The 13,005-nt window shown below is 37.7% G+C and overlaps 1 long non-coding RNA gene across 2 annotated transcripts; it reads left to right on the forward strand.

The window, feature by feature from the left end:
* Positions 1-284: 284 nt before the first annotated feature.
* On the forward strand, positions 285-12,786 carry LOC308190695. Of its 2 annotated transcripts, none has more exons than XR_013947455.1 (4): positions 285-678; positions 9,119-10,793; positions 11,138-11,207; positions 11,627-12,786. It is a non-coding gene; the product is annotated as an uncharacterized lncRNA (long non-coding RNA). The 2 variants fall into 2 exon arrangements; XR_013947456.1 differs by lacking the exon at positions 285-678 and adding an exon at positions 4,491-4,913.
* Positions 12,787-13,005: the final 219 nt, after the last annotated feature.

Here is a 13,005-nt window from a genome sequence, read left to right on the forward strand (position 1 = left end):
CATAACATATAGCAGGGCTGTAATAATTGATTGTTTATTCCTGGATTACAGAAGCTCTGAAAAAATAAGAAATAATATATATATATTATTGTGTTATATATATTATATATTATATAATATATATATTATATATATATTGTGTATCTTTTATATATATATATATATAAGATACACAATGCCTCTGAAGGAGAAATCTAACTTTATGACCTAAAGATCTCTGCTTTGTTGTTTTTTGAACAACTGTTTTATGAATAGCAGCATGGGACAGCTTGAGTTTCCCTTATCTTTAGGATGCTTAATATTTTCTACCATGTGAAAATACCATTCATTTTGTTTGAAAAGTTTCCATATCTACATGGCTTTCAAATAGGTTACGGGTTCGGGCAGTGGTATAGTCTTGGAGTCAAGAAAATGCTTTTTGTGGGGACTACGTAGATTAGTTCAAAATTGGTCAAATTTTAAGATGTCAGAAACCTAACCAATTCTGCCTTTTACATGGCAAAGCTTGCTTTTGGCTCTGTACCAGATGCTGAATGTGCACATGACCAAATCCCGAGTCTTGCTGTCGGTACACAGAGCAATGCTCAGGTTGGGACCTGCTAACCAGATCCTTCTACTTCTGCCACCGTTTTCATGGGGAACTGAGAGACCATTCATTCTGGATCTATTCTGGCTGTGGTGAGTAAGTATTCACGCTGACTGCTTCTTAACCTAAGACTGCAGAACCTGCAAAAATAAACCCATTCCTTGGGATGGCCAATACCATCTTGAGGCTTTGCTGCTGACTCTGAACACGTATGAGAAACCTGTATGGACATACGTAGTGCAAGGGGCTGCTCCTACAGAAAAGCCTGCTGTGGGCTGTATTAGAGACAGAGCTTCTGTCAGTTAACAATCACCTTGCTGATACATGTCAGTGCTATGTCTTACTGCACTTTGTTGCTTCAGTTGAGAATACAGTGGTCACTTTTTCTCTCCCGTGAACTCGTGGAGCAGCCCGCAGAACGCTGCTGCTGCTACAAACAGCTCCATGATGACCCAGTAAAATTGTGTTCAACAGCTGGATTTTATCTGTAAGGTTGTATCTGACCTAATCACCCAAATTTCACAATGTGTCCCTGAGCAATGCATAGAAATTTCTGTGAACTTCACATTATAGTAAATTCATTCAACAAATAAAGAACATCTAGTGAGTAGGAGTAAGAAAAGGTGTTTTTTTTTGCCTTTTTTTTTTTTTCTCTGCTGCTATTTGCTGTATCTTTACTTAGTTGCAGGGGGAACTTGCGTGCAATGTAGTATTTTCACAGTGAACAACTGGTGAAACTGTGATATTATGGACTTGCAGACATGTGGAATCATATGGAACACATAAACTATCAACAATACTGACATTGTTTACATCTAACTCTGCCACAAATTCACTTCCTCCAACTTGTAGTTTCATGCAAGCTCAAAGGCATTTAATGAATACAGACCCTAGAGACAACTTCTATCTGGGCATGAGCTACTCCACTCTGCCAGCTCGGTCCCCATTAAATCTCTGTTCTTTTTCCATCTCTGGATATTATCAGGGGACATAATCATTTATGTAGTGCCATAAGCTAGCACAGTGCTGCACAACAGAGATCCTGCTATGAAAAGTTTAAATGTATGAGGAACAAACAAGTAATTTTTTTTTCTGCAGAACAATTGTGAGGCAGTTTGGTTATTACAGAAGAATGCTCTGAACAGATATCAGTGTGCTCTGACTCATCTAGCCTTGAACCCCTTAGAGACTTGCAAGTGGCGGGGGCTGCCCAGTCACTCAGTGATCCACTTTCACTTACTTCTTCTCAGCTGTTTTTCAGAGGCACAAACTGATTTTTTTCTGTTGGTGGGTGTTGGAGTTCTTTGCATGGGCATCTCCAAAACAAAGGGTTAACACATGAATGTTTTGCTCTGTGCTCAACACTCAGTATCGTTTCCATGAAAAAAAAAAAGTCTTTTATCTGCTTTAACATGATTTAAAAGCTGAAAATAAAGAGGAGGCAGAAGACTATAATGGGTAAATATTCATGGCAGCAACACTCCTTGAGTTACTACCTATCAGTAGTCACAGTTTCAAGACAAAAGTAATTAATTTCATGATAGGAAATGTGAATCTACAGATAAAGAACTGATGAAAAGGAAGAAAGACACTTGGACGTTTTCCTACCTAGGCAAACCAAGTGACATGCCTTCCTCTGAGTCATTATGAGATGATGGAATGTAAGAACTGTCAAACTTGATGTTAGCATTAGACGACTAGGTCTCAGTTGTAATTTCCCACAGCAGGCAGGTATACATTTATTACTGATACTGAACATCATAGGAAAATGAAACTAGATGCATGTCCAGGGATGAGACATGCTGAACAGAGAAAGTGGGAAGAAGTCCTTTGGCAATGATCTTTTAGACTATGAAAAAATATCCTGAAGAGAGTTTGTATGGAGAATGAAGATTTGAAGAGAAAACAAAATACTGAAAGAAAGCAGCTGACAATCAATGAAAAAAGGTATTGGATGTGTGTATTGTAGGCACAGGCAAAAGTTTTAGAAGCTGGAGAGAGGAGATGATGTGTTTTGGAGATGTTTTTTGCAATGGGAAAGAGGACTACAGTTATGACGTGGAAGAACCATCCAGACTGGACAACTGAAAGAGAGAGAAGGGAGAAAATTATATGATAATAGTTTTAGGAGACTTTGAATATTAAAACAGCTGATAGTAAATTAAGCAGACATTGCACCGTTTGATGGTTAGTAGATCTTCCTCTCCCACCTGCATACTCTGTTACATCCTTTCAGAGAGACATTCCCATCTCTTTGATATTACTCTGAGAACTGAACTTCAAGCTGATGGTGTCCATGGCCCAGGTCAGGGTAACAGCCAGTCCAGTCTGGGGAACCCTGAGGGCTGGTGCAGCAATGATTCACACAGGCGGGCTGGCCTCAAGGGCAGGACTAAAGGCAGAAAAGCATTAGATTTGACAGCAAGCACTAAATTAAGCATCTTCCCAACTAGGCATTGTTTGTCATTGTCAAAAACTATGTATTCAGGGAGATTTAGTCCTGATTTCCTATTCCCTGAGGCAGGAAGTTTGAGCACTCTTATCACAGGGTTGGCTTGTATAGCTACGAATGTTAATGAACAAACAACTAATGAACAAGCCTTTCTTAAAATCCAACTGCAGCCATTTTCCAACAACCCCCTGCAGTGTTAAATTCTAGTCTGACTTCACACTGCTGAAGGAAATATTTCCTTTTCTTTGTCAGAAATTCACTGCCTTTGCGTTTGTCATTTTTATTTTTTGATCTACTGTTGCACAGCTGGGGACAGCAGATGGGCTGGCAAGTCAAGAAATCCCTGAGAATTGTCAATATTGTGGTCAGCTGCCTTTCAACTTTTTGTTTTCTTTAGGATTAAAATCATATTAATCTTTACAAGCTCTGTGTGTAACAGAGACCATTTGGCCTCCATGTTATCCATATTTTCACTCTGTACTATAGGACTGCAAAGGTAACTTGACACACAAAGGACACCTTACCAGAACTGAGCGTATATACATATATATATTTTTTTCTTCTGTCTTGTATAATGGACACATTTCACTTGCAAAAGTAGGTAAGGCAGTACTGTTTTTAAAATCTCTCCACACCCGAAGGAAAATTGCTAACATTAGTTGCTGACATTAAATAGAAATACACTGTAATGTAATTCAATGTCATTTTTCACAAAGAATCAAAGTTTATGAGCAGACACAGGATGGTTTGTTGACATCATATGTTGATCCAAAAAATCAGCCATGGTACAAGAACTGAATGAGAAATTGCAGCTGAAATTTCTCACTCTCCATACTGCTTTTCCGTGCCTCTGTGCCTATCTTGTTTTAACAAAAACAAACAAGCAGGCTTGGAAAACCAAACCTATTTTATTTCCTTCTTTATATTTTATCAAACCCTTTGGAAAGCCAATACACTTTTGAAATAGCGAACATCTCTTATTCTTCCAGTTGGTGTTTGTCTTTGAACATATCACTTTCTCCAACCTAAAATTTACTTCCTCTTCCATGGCGTGAGTTCTAAGTGCTTCAAATAACACCTTTGCCCATAGCCACACCTGGCATATCTTACTATTATTTTTTTATCACTTTGAAGAGCACCTGTTATTACTTTGATTTTATCATTTAACAAATTTTTAATCCATGCAAGTTGTTTGCCCAGTGATGCATGATTTTTCGACTTCCTTATTAATTTCTTATCAAAACTTTTTGAAATCCATGTAAATTACATCTTTCGGGTTGTCTTTATCTACAAATGTATAACCTATCCACATCCTGTCAGGTTATATTATATTTACTTGCACTTTGCTGTTTCCATAGAACTGTGATGAGGCTGCGTAGTCTTGTTGCTCCAAAACCTTTCTTAGATAATTTTTTAACATGCGTAATAATACAACAACAGTGATGCAGCAGCATTTAAGATTCCAGACATAACTTCTACTCTTAAGAGTATACTGCTTATATTGTTTAAATTTCAGCTTTTTCACAACTTGATTTCTTAAGGCTACACTTTCTTACCCACCACAGTGAGTAACATCACCTAAATGTTTTAGGTTGCTCTAGGATTTCTTCCAGGATGAAATGTGCTCAGACTATTGTTCAACATACTTTTCCAATAGTACTATTCTAGAATGTTCTGCTCTGATATTTGTATAAAATATTTTGCCTGACTTCTCAATTTGTTTAATTTATATCTGCTGACAAATTCTGGGTCTGCAAGTAAGATAGGAAAATACTGGAAAGTGAGACTGCAAGCTCTGGTGCTGAAGGAAAAACATATTTTGGTGGTTACTGCTGAGAACACTATGGAAGAAATGCTGCATCTTTAGAAGAAGAGGTAAATAGATATCTTGACCCTTAATGCCATGACATATTGTAAAAATGAAGTTGCAACATACTGACTTTTTAGCCAAGCTCAGATTGGGTCACTGTCCTATCTTCTGACCATTTTCTGTTTCCCTTAGTGCACTGCTGGGCTTTAATATATTTTACAGATTTCAGGGACTGAATGAGGCACAGCAATTTAGTTTGACCTCTGACAGCACAAGCCACATTTTTTTAGTCTCACTACCTACATGACAGTCTATTAAATGTCATTCAGGCTGTGCTGAATGTAATGCCGTTTGTTTTACTATCGTGCAATTTGCTCTATGGGCAAAACGTCTATTTAGATGTATCTACTTAGAAAGATCAAGAGATGCAGAATCAATTACTGCTTTTGGATATGTGCTCCATCTGTGTACCTTGTTTTAAACATACCTTATGTCACATGTAGAACCTATTTTCTCCTTTCAAAACATCAGAATGCCAAAATGACTGAAAATACAAACATATATATGAAAATCTATTGTTAGGTTTTGCATTTGGCATGCACATAGTATTTCATTCCTTAGGACTCTTGAATGCTTTATAAGCTTGCTGCAGACAAGTATCACTACATCCACCAGGCAAAGTCAATCACCTGTACGCAACAATGACAGTTATACCAACAACACTACATAAAAGTTTCAGCGTGAAAAGTAGAAAAGAATGGCATATTTAATTGATGTGACAGGGAGATTTAGGCAGAATATAATAATACAAGTCTAGAAGACTAAACCATGCTCTTATGAATAATATAATGGAATCCTTAAACTAACATGCTGTCCTAAAGCTTTATGCTTGTATTCATGGACAAAAGATTTTGTTCATCTATGCTACCCATGACTTTTTTTTTTCTCCAATTATTTTCAAAAAAGTCTGACCAGGGGTTGCCAGCTAGATAAACCTCAACACCACACAACAGATGATCCATTTTCAAAAATTCCATAGGTTGTAACTTTCAAGAAAAAAAGCACATGACAATGCTGAAATTTTCACTGACAAATCAGTTTGTTCACCAGCAGACTGTTAAGTACATTGTACAAATCTGCAATACGTTGCGGTAGGAAAAACTATGAAGAACTTTCTTTCTTAACAAAGTAACTGACTCACAAAAAAAAATGGAAAGACTTGTCAATGGTTTCTGATTATTGCTGTTATAAGTGAAGGGCCAAAATGGAAAAAAAGAAAAAAAAGAACAAAAAACAAGCAGAAACTAACTTCCAGATTCAGACACCTATTATTGAATCAGATACCCAGATGCCAGCAGCTGCATCTGTAATTTATTGGAGGTAGATGTGGGAACACATAAGCTAGCTGTCCTCTTTCAATAACTGTGAACATAGAGATACTATTCTGTTTGCTCTACAAATAGCAGGGAAATATTACCAAACTGGTCTGTAAAATAACTTCAGCAAGGTCATTTTTTGGCACTCAGTAGTTACTTCTTTGTGAATTTCCTAGCTAATGTTAACTGAACGAGATAGAGGATGAACTGAACCCACTAAATGAAACTGTTGAAACAGTGGGATCAGCTGTCTTAATAATTACAAGCCACAGTACTTCTCTCTCTCTTCCTTTCTTCTTTCTTTCTTTTCTTTTTTCTTCTCTCTTTTTTCTTACTTTTTCTTTTTTCCTTTTCCTTTTTCTTTCTTTCACTCCTTTTCTTTCTCTCCCTCCTCTTACTCTTTCTTTCTATCAGTTATATATTAAACTAGAGGCCTGAAAACAGTAAAAAGAAAAAAAAATAAAGAAAAAAGAAAAAAAAATAAAGAAGAGAATAGAATCTACAAACAAAGACAGGATCTACAGAAGATTTTGTGAATTCTCTAAGGAAATTCCTTGTTATTCCTTTTTTTTTTTTTTCCTAGATTAAAATTTTCTTTTTGGGAATTCTTTATTAAATGGATAAGCTAATGACATGAGTCTTAAAATTTGGCTTCTAAATTTTGTCTGGAAAAGTTGATGCAATATGTGGTATGGTTATAGCGGAGCAGAGCTAATATCTGAAGTCAACAGTTACTCTCTTAGGTTTTTGGCGGGGAAGTCATCCAACAAATATCCTGGCCTATTTTGTTTATTTTGTAGCATCTGAGCATTTGAAGAACTTGCTGTTATTTGCCCCCAGTCTCCTTCTAGTAGAAAGGAGTTTTTCCTGCTAGAAAAAACTAAAAGTTTCTCCTTTTTCAAAATTTACCATTATATACACAGAAAAGCAACATATGTTTCTAAGAGCTACCTTACTCATACATTTTATAGATTCCTATGAAAGTGTGCATTGTGACCTGGAGCATGAGAAATGTCAGGCTTTATAGCCTTAAAACGAAGTTAATGGAAAACTGCCTGTAAGAGGCACCTATGTTCCAAAAATGTAAGTTTAAATATGGATATAATTATTTGTGACCAATCACAGAGACTTTGTGAGAGTGAATGCAATTGTTAAAATATTTTTTTAGGTTATTAAACAAGTACATGGGTATAGATTTCAAACACAGTTTATTATATTCCAGTTTACCTTAGAGGGGGATGCTGCACACTAATTTGAAATAATATAGGAACTTGGTAAAGATGTGAGCGACCTTCTGCTTTAATGACTGAGACCCAGATGTCCAGAGAGCTTTGCTCTTACCAAGCTCTCTGAAGAAAGAGAACTTTCATAGGATTTCACTGTTGAAAATTTTGGCTGAAGTCGAAAGAATACTGTCTGTCATGCCAACAGCTTGGGAGATTAGCTCAGTTATTAGCAATCAACAATCCCATTTTTTGGCTTTCTTCAAATGAATGACTGAACTGTATAATCTGAATGATGAGTCTCTTTAATCATGATGTTCTTGTAAGAAATAAATAATAATAAATGACCTAACTGGGGAGTAAATTGAAGTCTTTTGGCTACTATTCTTTTGCAATTCTGTCAACCAAACCACTAAAGCATCTGTCTGACCTAATGTTTGTTTTGTTGATATCATTCACCAAGCCTATAACTTCAGATGCAGTCTACAAAGACAGCTGCATGCCTCAGGATAGCCTGCTTGTGTAAACAAACAAACATAAATAAACCATTTCAAGAGTTTAGGCCTCCTCCTACCTCAGTTATTAAGAGCATATATACCGTAATATATCTTGATACAGGCAAAGATTCTCAAGGGTGTCCACACTTTCATGTTAATTTTGATGAAAGTAGGATGTGCATTGAGGGCAAAATTATTTTTCCTGATACTCTTACAATTTGGGCAGGAATAAGTTTAATAAGAACATTTCTTTGCATGCCCAGAATTAAACTATATGACTGCACACAATAGAATTAAGAAAATATAAGTCATATTTTACTTTATAGGATAGATGAGGACTACTGATGTTGAATGTATAGCAGTCTCACTAATTAACGATGTCTTGCTAAACCATAGCATCTTAGTTATCTGCTTGTACCCTACAAGGGTCATCACAGAGAATCACTCAGGCATAGCAAGAGCTTTGTGTAGACAAACCCTAAGCAAACCAACAGAGGAGTCTCCTTCCACAACCTCTTTTGAATGGTCCTTATCTGAAGTTCTGGGCTAGAAGAAAGAAGGAACCGAAATTGCCAGTCAGCTGCTGACTTCCATCTCTTTAAACAATGGTCACTATGACATGTGGACTCATGATGCCTGTAAAATGAGACTTCCCCTGCACTCTGTAAAGCCAGCCAGGTTTACCAAAATATGTGGCTTGGTCTGAGCAGGTTCAGCCACTGCCATTTCATGAGACACAGCAGGTACAATTACCTGCTGATCAGTCATACATGGTGGAAGAGAAAGCTCAGACTTCCTTAAACCTCTCTGGGAAAGTTGTGTCTGACAACCACCTACAACCCAAGCAATGTGAAAGGCAAATACCATTGCTCATCCATTTTGAACTCCATTATATTCTCATTTACCTGTGTCACAGGATCTCAAATACTCATGATAATCAGCCTTGCTACTTCTTTTGTATTCTGCAGCACAATTTTCCCTAGTTCCTGTCTAGGAAATCTTATTTACCGTACTCATTTTCTATTTCTTTTTGCCTTCTGTCTCATAGGAGTCTGGTTTAGCCAGCCAGGACAAATCTAATCTTGCAACACTTTGCTATGATTAGCTTGGCAAGCTATGAGCCATTCCCGAGCAGTGCAATCTTGGTTAATAAAACTCTCTCTGTTTTCCACAGACTAGCCAAAGGAAAGTAGGAGACAGCCAGCCACTCTGTAGAGGCAGCGGAAGAAAGCCAGAGTCCAAGAATGGCCAAGGGGGTTGTGTGCCATGTGCTATACCTGGAGACTTCTGGCAGCTGTAGAAGCTGTGGTTAGAAATGACTTTTATTTATCTATTGCTATTCTTTTTGCTCAATCTGCGTGTATGCCTTCACCTTAAAAACATAGGTGAAATCCTTTCATCTAGTTTCTGATAACATCTTAATAGATTCCTTTTTTTTTTTTTTTAAACCCCAAGGAAATGTATTTGTACTAGTAGGACATGTTTAGCTGAGATTATCCATCATAGAAGAATTTATATAAAGGTTGTGAGGGGGAAGATAACAGCAACCCATGGAATAAATCATTGCCAAGTGTAAAACCTGTTTTTTAACCATATCTGTATGTGCAAGAATATTTATTGGGCTGTATAAAGCAGATTTTTCCTTCTGCTCTCTTCCCCTCAAGAGTTAAGTCATTTCCTCAAGGACTGTCAGGAAGATGCTTCCTTCCCTTTACAGCTGAACCCTTCTATCAAGGGTAGCTTTGTTCTGAGAGAGCTGTTGCTACAGATGTACCCAGTCAGCATCTTACACCCCTTCCTGACCTACCTACACCTTGTTCTCTTTCACAGACCTCATGAGAGCAGTGCCATAAGAAAATGAGCTCCCCTTGCAGAAGACCAGTGCCAGGCTTCTGCAGAGAGGTAGACAGAAAGAAATCAGTATAAGATACAACATTATCTTTTACAACATTAATTCCACAATTTCCTGCTAAATGCACACATGCAGCTTTACAGAAACAGTTTTCTGAAGAAGGTTTAAGACGCATACTGGCTGGACAACTGTAGCAGCAAGTAAGAGCCATCGACGAGGGTCACATCCTCTTTACCAGCCAGATACTTGCAAGATCCTCCAAATTTCAGAGACCCCAGACCCAGCCATCAGGAACCCACTTCCTTCCCTTACAAAACTGAACTAAGCTCACAAGAAAAATTTCCTTCCCTTCTGGTGTGACTCCCTATCCTCTAAGGCAAAGCCTTTTTATAGCAGCAGCTGCAATTGCATACAGCTGGTCTGCTTCCTGCCCCTCCTCGGGGCCGCAGTTAACTCCTTCCCTGCCTCTCGGTGCACATGGACCAGGCACAGCTCCTCACCCCCCAGCAATACCCTGCCTTATGATGCCTTCCGAGCCTTCACAAAGTCTCACTGCAGCACCACTTAGCCAGCTCTTAGTTAAGACTACAAGTGTATCCACTTGTCGTTTAACTTGCTTGATTAAATGAGCAGCTTTCCCTGTTGAATTTACTGATTGCTTTTTAAAGAGTGAACTGAGGAGAAATGGCATTAATGACGTAGTCTTTGACCATGTAATGATGATTTCCAGAAAGGCGCTGGCACCTGGATGCAATGTGTTGATACCTCCCAGAGTGCTTCTGTGAGGCCAGGACTCCAGAGGCAGCGGGCAGGGTCAGCTCAGTTCAGTCAAATCACTGACGTGCATATGCATGCTCATGTATACATCTGGAACATTATTCTTCCATGTATCATTCAAGGAACAGAGTGCCTTCAAATGTGTTATTAGGGGTCATTAAAAGCCAAGCTGTGGAAAGACTGACATTTTCAAGGGAAACTTCTTTATAAATTGCCTACAGTACGTATATCTGAAAAAATGTCTTAATTTGTTAACAAAAAGTGCACCCCCAATTTTTTTATGCTCTGATCCTGCTTAAATATTCCAAACCACCAGTTTGCTTTTGGGCATTTCAACCTGGTGATCAATTTAATTTCAAAGGCATAACTAACCAGAAAAAAATATGGGGAGGGAGGTGGGAGGTGAGGAAGGCTTATTTAAACTACGAAGCTATCATTAAGAAAACAACCAACACTCTCGTAGCCTCACACTCACTGCTCTGATGGCAGTAGTGTGCACACTCACACATTTGATAACTCCATTGAAAACAAATAGCGTGAACTCTCACTTGTGTGACTGTTCAGTTCCAGGAAGCCTGAGCTAATTTATTGTCCTAGTATCTCCGAAAATCCATCACGAGTGTCTGCAAAATGGGTAAGCATATTAAAACATACAGCTTATATTTATAAAAAGCTATTGTTTGAAGATAGTCTCTTAAAAAGACCTATTACATTTTTACAATTACATAGTAAAGCCAAATTTGAATTAGTTGTTGGACATTGTAATCTATACTTTATTGCACCTAAAAGGAAAAAAAAAGGCTAAAAATAACACTTAATTATCTGCTGGTTATATCCAGACACAAAAAGTGCTGAGGTTTTGTCCTTGTTAAGAAGATTATCTTCGCTTTTTCCTCTGGAATGCATGTAAAACAGCTCTTGCCTTGCTGCAAGCTTTAGGAAAAATGTTCACTGCTAAATTACCTGTTGTCTGGGGACTTACATTTTCCAATAAGCTGCTGAAATTGCATTTTAATAAGGAGTCTTGACCTGTGCTGTGCATTTCCCTTCAAGGCTCTCCAAGCCATTTTTCTTATGGAGGTCCTGACCTGAGAAGCTCAACCTGGATAACCACAGCCAGAGGGGGATAAAATGCAACACCTAGGAGATTTCAGTAAACAGTAAAACCATTCCAACCTAATCTGTGTTAAAATGCTTGGAATGTGAGAGCCACCGATGATGCCCCTTGTCTGTGTGTCTGACTGAATCCTTTCTTTTCTGGGAGGAAAGCAGAGCCTGGGAACTAGGCCAAATGCCTGCCACTTACCTTAAATTGATCAGCCACTTTAAGATTAAAAACACTGAAAACTGCAACACCATGAAAACAAGGTTTCCTTCACAGTACATGCAAAATGCAACATTGGTTTTGCTGTGATCTTTTTTCCATTTTAGTCAGTATGCGCTTTTTTCTTTTTTTTCCATTTCTGCTCAAAGGTAGAAGCCAATAGTTACAGCATCTTGGCCAAGTATTCATTAAGGTTTATAAAAAAGAAATTTATGGTTATTTAGGAGTTGGCACAACAGCACGTTGTTGCTGGAGAAGGAATATAGTTTTGAAACAGTCTGAAACACTGGATGTCTTATTTCAAGCAAAGCTATATTGTATCTTTTCTTGTCATATTTCAAGGAATACTGAAATATGTATGTGGGATAATCAGTAGGTAAACTTCTAAGTGGCTTTATATTCTTAAATATGTTGTCAAGTCCAGAATTTACTTTGTTCTGTAAGAATTATTCATTGTTGCAATAAAAATATGTGTAGAGGTAAAATGATGGAAGAAATTCATCAGTCACTGAAGCAGGTGCATCTACATGAAATGAGTTCTTTTTTGTTTGGTTGGTTTTGCTTTTTGTTTGGTTGTTTTTCTGTGTCTGTCTTTTCTGAAAGATGTGATTGAAAGTACAATAGCAAAGGCCTATTTAACAGTTCAAAATAAATAGATAAATAAATAAAAAGGCTGGATCCGCTCTCCAACATGGCTATATCCATACAATCATGCTGGCAAAATCTTCCAGTAAAAATGGTGCTTTGACTCAGAAATTTAATATCACTTCCTCAGCTTGAATAAGTAAATCAAAGAAGACATATTTAAGTCAACATAACTGTGTCTATATTTGGATTTTTCTTGGTATAGAGGTGGCTAGAAATACACTCTCTTTAATGCACTTCGGTAAAGTTCTAATACAAGACTTGGTGTCCTGTAATTTAAGCTTCTCTCAGTGCTGCATGGCTCAATTTAATTATTTAAACTGTCTCTCCCTGCTATTCCTTGACACAGATGGTGATTAAAAAATGACCATTAAGTCTCATAACAGTTATTCACCTGGCATCACAAAGCTTTTGCTGTGTGTCTGGTGGACTGAGGTGTCCCTGCTAGCTCCCTGGGGACCAC

Source organism: Anser brachyrhynchus (genome assembly GCF_964034855.1).
Source record: "Anser brachyrhynchus genome assembly, chromosome: 2".
Classification (NCBI taxonomy): Eukaryota; Metazoa; Chordata; class Aves; order Anseriformes; family Anatidae; genus Anser; species Anser brachyrhynchus.